This window comes from Orbicella franksi, chromosome 4 (genome assembly GCF_964199315.1).
Source record: "Orbicella franksi chromosome 4, jaOrbFran1.1, whole genome shotgun sequence".
NCBI classification, from domain to species: domain Eukaryota; kingdom Metazoa; phylum Cnidaria; class Anthozoa; order Scleractinia; family Merulinidae; genus Orbicella; species Orbicella franksi.
The window spans coordinates 14899673-14905672 of NC_138148.1; the positions used below are offsets into that span (position 1 = coordinate 14899673).

Consider the following 6000-nt stretch of genomic DNA (forward strand, 5'->3'; position numbering starts at 1 on the left):
CTGTTCTCATAGAATTAAAAAAAAAAAAAAAAAACACCGTGAAGAGATATTTACAATAGAAGTCATTTGCGTCGCCTCGTGGGCTGAGAGATTCTCGCCCATATCAACTTTCTTTTCTCTCGTAAGTTCTCGCACGTTTAGGGATGCGCCACACTCGCGTTTTAAGTCCAGGGATCCAACGGGTGCTTACCTAACTTTTTAAAGATGCAACTTTTAGCCCTACCCCAAATCTACACACGTGTATTTCACTTGTGGAAGTCTATCGATTTGCACAGTGTTTGGGTTGGAGATTCTCGCCCATATCAACTTTCTTTTCTCTCGTAAGGTCTCGCGCGTTCAGAGATGCGCCACACTCGCGCGAGAACTTACTAGAGAAAAGAAAGTTGATGCAAGCTCAGAGTTTATTGCGATGGCTTTCATTGGGTAAACAAGACATTTACGTCTGTTCTCCGCGCTCAACATCCATTCGTAGGCACTTTGGTATCTTTAAGTTCAGTTCGTAGATCTGAACTTGGTTCAGAGGGAGAAGCAGAGGAAGGTTCATGTTGTGTAATTCGTTCATCATTGCGGGATTACTTGATTTATCGGCATTCACCGGTTTTGTCCGCTCACGTTTTTTTCCTGCCCAAGTCTTTCTTCACGTTTGTTTAGACGTGATCCGATATATAATGACCTTGTTTTGTTTCAGATTATTGGCGTCGGTGGAGTCCGCCATCATTTGAAAGCATCGGGAATGAGTAGAACGCACTATTTACTTTTAAAGCACTATTAATATCGTGACTTCATTTTAAAGCTGGTCTCATGTTCCATCGGCTCTTTCTGGTTTGTTTCTTATTTAAAATATCACCGAGATGTCACTGAAACAGATTATGACGCCTTCCCTGGCCGCAAGACGAAGAACCTTAGGGAGAGTATGTAAGGAATGCTGGGAACATTTCCCATTATTTCTCTGCGGTACTTACAGTAGAAGCCCCGTGCGTCCCGTCATGTGCCTAAAACTTTCCAGGAGATTGCAAGTACTATTTGGGTTTTTGCTGGTTTTATAGTTAACAAGATTTCCGAGCTCGAAGATTTAGCTTGCCATAAAATTTGCTAGTGAACATAGCGATTTTTATAGTACGCTTAAGTCCTTGGGGGTGTACTTTAGAAAGTTCTAATTTATACTGGGAGGTTCCGCTTGAAGGTACAACCGCGTATCCTTTTGTATACTATTTTGACAGAAAAGCTACCCTTTCGTATATCTCAGTTTTATTGAAAAAAAGCATTCCTTTCACATTTAAGAAGTAGAAAACATGTACCGTGTTTTCATCGAGTTATAGAAACACGAGTGGAAGTTTGGGAGAACGAGAAATGATGCGAGTGTTTCCACAGCTTTTTCGAGTTCTCCCAAACTTTCACGAGTGTTTCTATAACTCGAAAGAAACACTGAGAACATGTTTCCTATTAGAAAACACCGCGACGGCCTATTAGAAAACACCGCGACGAAAAAAGAAAAACAGCTTGTTTACTTTGATCATCAAAATGTAAATTCTCTTTGCTCGCGCCATCATTACGTCAACAGCTCGTGCTAGTTCTGTGTTTCCATCGAGTTATAGAAACACGATTTTTAACCAATCAGCGCGCGTATTTTCTTAGGGCTGTTTTCTAAATCTATCTAATAGCGCATAGTTTTTCTAAACCTTCGGAATGAAGTTAACGAGCACTATTACGAGAGAACATCAAGCATTGTCAGATGAGATATTAACCAAAAAAACAAGCATTATTTGTTCAGTTCACGTTGTGGCGAGAGTAGAGATACTCCGATTTCTCCCTTCCCTCAGAATTTAATAATTTAGCCCTCTTTGCTATAACAGTGATATTTATCACTAGAATACCATAATAGTTTGACCTGATTAAAACACTGAAACTTGTTTTCACTTCTCCTTAGAGTTGTTTCTGCCATTTTTTCCTCTGCGATTAATACTGACATGCGGAAGAATGTCTGAGCGCACTTCGTTGTTGTTGCTGGGTCTCGATAAAAGTAAAATTCATATGAAAAAATGTCACTCTTAGAGCTCGTTTTCTTATGTCAGATTTATTAATCTTATGCCAGTGAGAGCTGTCCTATAAGTTACCTCTAACAAATACAGATGGACCCCATTTCCCTTGGAACTGTCCTGCAGTCATCTGCTCTGTATCGGCTGTTTCGAAATATTTTTCGTTTTCCCTGAGAGTTCGAAATAGCGGGACTCAACCGAAGTGACTGAATAGTGCGGTCTGGTTATAGTGCTACAGAACCATTCCAAGAACAGTAACCATTTGTGTCTTAAAAAGGAAACAGTTCTCAACATAATTAACTTACTTTACGTTAAAGATGAAGTCGAACTAAATCACCGTGATTAGATATTACAAGGAGATGTAAATGAGGCTGGGTGGAACACAAGTTGAACTTTGCCAGACAACTCTCTTAAGTTTAAATGGGTGAAAAATTTGCCACATTTAAAAGAAAACATCGAAAATTCTGAGAATACCATGTTGCTTCACATATTTCTAAGTGCCAAAGTTAGTTTGCTATGAAATCTTACCAGACAAAACAACTGTCGCTATTTTTGGAATGGGTCCATAGTCATATGATATAACTTGAATTCCTATAGCTTCCTATCGAGTCTGTATACAGTCTGATTTAAAGTTCATCCAAGTATCCACCAAACCACCATTGGGTTGTAGAATCATCTGCGATTGTGCAGCGGAAATTCTTGTTGATAGTGCCGTAGTAGCCAAAGTTGTCTTCACTCGGAACAGCTCCAGCGCTGGCCACAAAGCCACAGCCCGTGACACTGCTGTCTATAGTTAGCATGTAGGCGTCTTGCATCTGCCAGAATCTTGCTGTGGTACCACTCCCTGCCGCATGTCCACGGATGTTCACGTAATCCACAGGGAAACAATGACCCTGACCAAGATATGTCATTATGTCAAAGTCGCTGAACTTGCCTCTGAGGTAGTCTCTGTAATCAATCTTTTGTTGCATTTGGTCAAAGCTGCAGGTTGCTCGCCAGTATGTTGATTGGCTGCGGAGAGTTTTCATTCGAGCCAGAGTCTGGCGATAAGAGTTCCAGTTTGGGGTCTTACGGTTGATTGGTGCGTCCTGCAGAAATGTCTTGCTTCGAAAATGAGGAAGATCTTTCGATGCTCGGTTCCAAGACATGACAAGCGTTCAAGCTGCGCCCGGTTCAGACGAGAAATCGCAGTAAGCCACGTATCGCTTATTGTGGCTATCAAAGAGCCAGAAGAAGTCGCTTTCAAAGACGCCATGTCGAAGGTAATCCAAACAGGATCGCGCGATAAAACCTTTCATTTCCAGGTGGATAGCTTTAGGGAACTGAAATAAAGCAAAACAACAATCAGAGTTCCACATCATGAGCTGGGAAGTATTTATGATGGTAAAAGGCCATTAACAGTTATATGCGTTTGATAGCATGACTGCAATTAAAAACCCAATTTGGTTGGAAAGTAACCCCCAAAACATACAGCTTATCGACTGGAGAGGAGGAGTGGACTGATTAAAAATAAATTTAAAAAATGGAAAGAACCATTTCATCTTGGAAATTAACTATACTAAATAGCTTTCTACGTTGCTAAATGTATTTTAAATGTTGACTGAAATACTTACCAATTTTTCTTGACCCACTACGGCCAAAAACAGCAGAGAAAACAGGCTTAGTTTCATTTCGGTGAGAATTGAGCAGCACAGCCTTTGGAGAGAAAAACTGATTGGTATAAACTATAAAGGAACATGTCTTGACCTGAAGGTTTGAGCGAAATACTAAAGTGGAAAAAGTGAAAGGCTGTAGGACAAACAAGAAACACTCGGTGTAGGTCGGTAGAGATTCGATTCTACTACTCAAATCCGGGAGTGATATTTGCATTCATCTATATTATGCCAGATCTGCGTCTGTAACGAACCCAATCTACTATTATTGTAGTAAATGTGGAACTTCAATAGCAATCACGAAAGATGATCTGTCGCAATCATCATGATAATTCGTTTCACCTACCTGCCTTGAAGATTCAGTAGTTTGGTGTTAGTTAAGAACCTTATATTTACCAAAACTATATACGAAGCAGTATTTTAATCTCGAAGCACAACTACAGGCTTCCTATTATAAACATTTCACACAGCAAGACCTCACAATCTGATCAGTTTTGTCCTCTGGTTAAACAAGCTATTCAGCTAAGAGCGCCAGTCTGCAAATATTCAAGACAAAAAGTTATTAAAAATATTACGACACAGACAAATATCTCGTCTCGTGGAGCTTCTGCAAGCTTACACAGGCTTTGCCAAAATGACACAGGCTGTCAGTAAATGAAGTGGGTTAGGGAAGCCTTTCGATTGAAAGTCACTTTGATGAAAGTCGTCTACCTTTCGTTAAATGAGATCATATTATTACATAGTAAGCCTTACTTACTTTCCGGGAAAGTTAAAGATGCAAAGATGTTAGCCGGCATAGAGGCCCCAAATGGGTACGAGTCATTTGTACATGTCAATGACAGCCACGCTCTTTTCGGCTGGCTGTTGCTCATTTTATGCTCTTAGATTCCAGAGTTTCATGGGCAAGAAAGATCTGTAAGCCTGGTTTTGACAAGGTTTTCACTCATAAGAACAACTTTAAGCTTTATATTGGCACTAAGAAACGCTAGGGTAAATACAAAAGGCTAGGATCAAAATTTGAATCCTTACACTTTTATGTGCATTACTTACTGTTTTCTTATGGTTTATATTGATGGTTATCTTTGGGGTTATGTTCACTTATGCTAGTGGAAGGCAGGCTTTACTCTTTTCCCCGAATTTTAGACTAAATTTTGTAGCGTTTACGGTTTTCTGGTTAGTTCGATTAGCAAAACGCTTCATAGAGGGACATCTCTTAGCGGCTGTTACTACAAACAGAGAAACCAAATAACATTGAGACCGGCATCTTTACAAATAACTATATTCTCGATACATTTCAATTTTCCCTCGTCCTACGATAAATGGGCCTGGCATATTAGTGTAACTAAAAAAACCAAAGAACATAATTAATGATAACCCCGTCGTAGATATTGCATCTAGAGGCTGCGTGAGGTCAGTTGAACGCCACTATCAAACCGCACCTGATTTGAAACATTGGCTTTTCTGTTTCATGAGTCAAATCCGATAAAATAGAAACACAGAATTAGCACTCTTCTGGCGGCTGTTTACGACCTTTCTTTAAGTATGTTTTAGTTCCAGATTTAAACACATGCCTGAGAGGATATTGAAACCATGAGGCTTTCACGTGATCATTAAGTGATAAACGTAACTTGTTTTCCTCTATCCTTATATCGTTTATAGTTTTTTTGCGTCATTTTTGCCGCGCGACTAAAATGAAGCCAGGTAAATGGTTTTAGCACTATTGCGTTTAAGAGCCATCGAGTCTAGCCAAAACTGTATTAAGCCACCTGAAAAAAGTTTGCAATTCATGTTCATATTAAAACTGTGGTCACGTTTAGAGCTTGGTTTCGTATACCAGATTTATTATATCAGTCTAACTTGTCGTACTAGCTACCTCTAACAAATTGTTTACAGGATGGTCCAGTCTGATTATAGTCCTATAGACCCATTCAAGAATTGTCGTCGTTAATTGTGTCTTCAAAGAGCAAAAATTCACATCAGAATTAAATTAGTTTAACGTAAAGACCAAGTCGGTTTGATCCACTCTTGTCACTCTATGGAGTATTTAGACGGTATTTCTATTTATTGAGAAACTACAGGAATATAACAACGGAGCAGAAGTGGCCACATGTGGGATTTTCCAATTTAAACACATGACGAACTTGCCGCCTTTATATCAAAATCATCAGAAATTCTCAAAATACCATATTTGTTTATATATTTCCAAGTACCATCCATTGTATTCTATAAAGCTCTAGTAGCTAAAACAATTGTAGCTCTTTTTGAATGGGTCTATGGTGATATAATTTAGCTTGGCTTCATATCACTGCTTA

General features: G+C 39.3%; 1 pseudogene; it reads right to left on the reverse strand.

Moving 5' to 3' along the window:
• Positions 1 to 2599: 2599 nt before the first annotated feature.
• Positions 2600 to 3802, reverse strand: LOC145485421 (uncharacterized; annotated as a pseudogene).
• Between the last annotated feature and the right edge of the window lie 2198 nt (positions 3803 to 6000).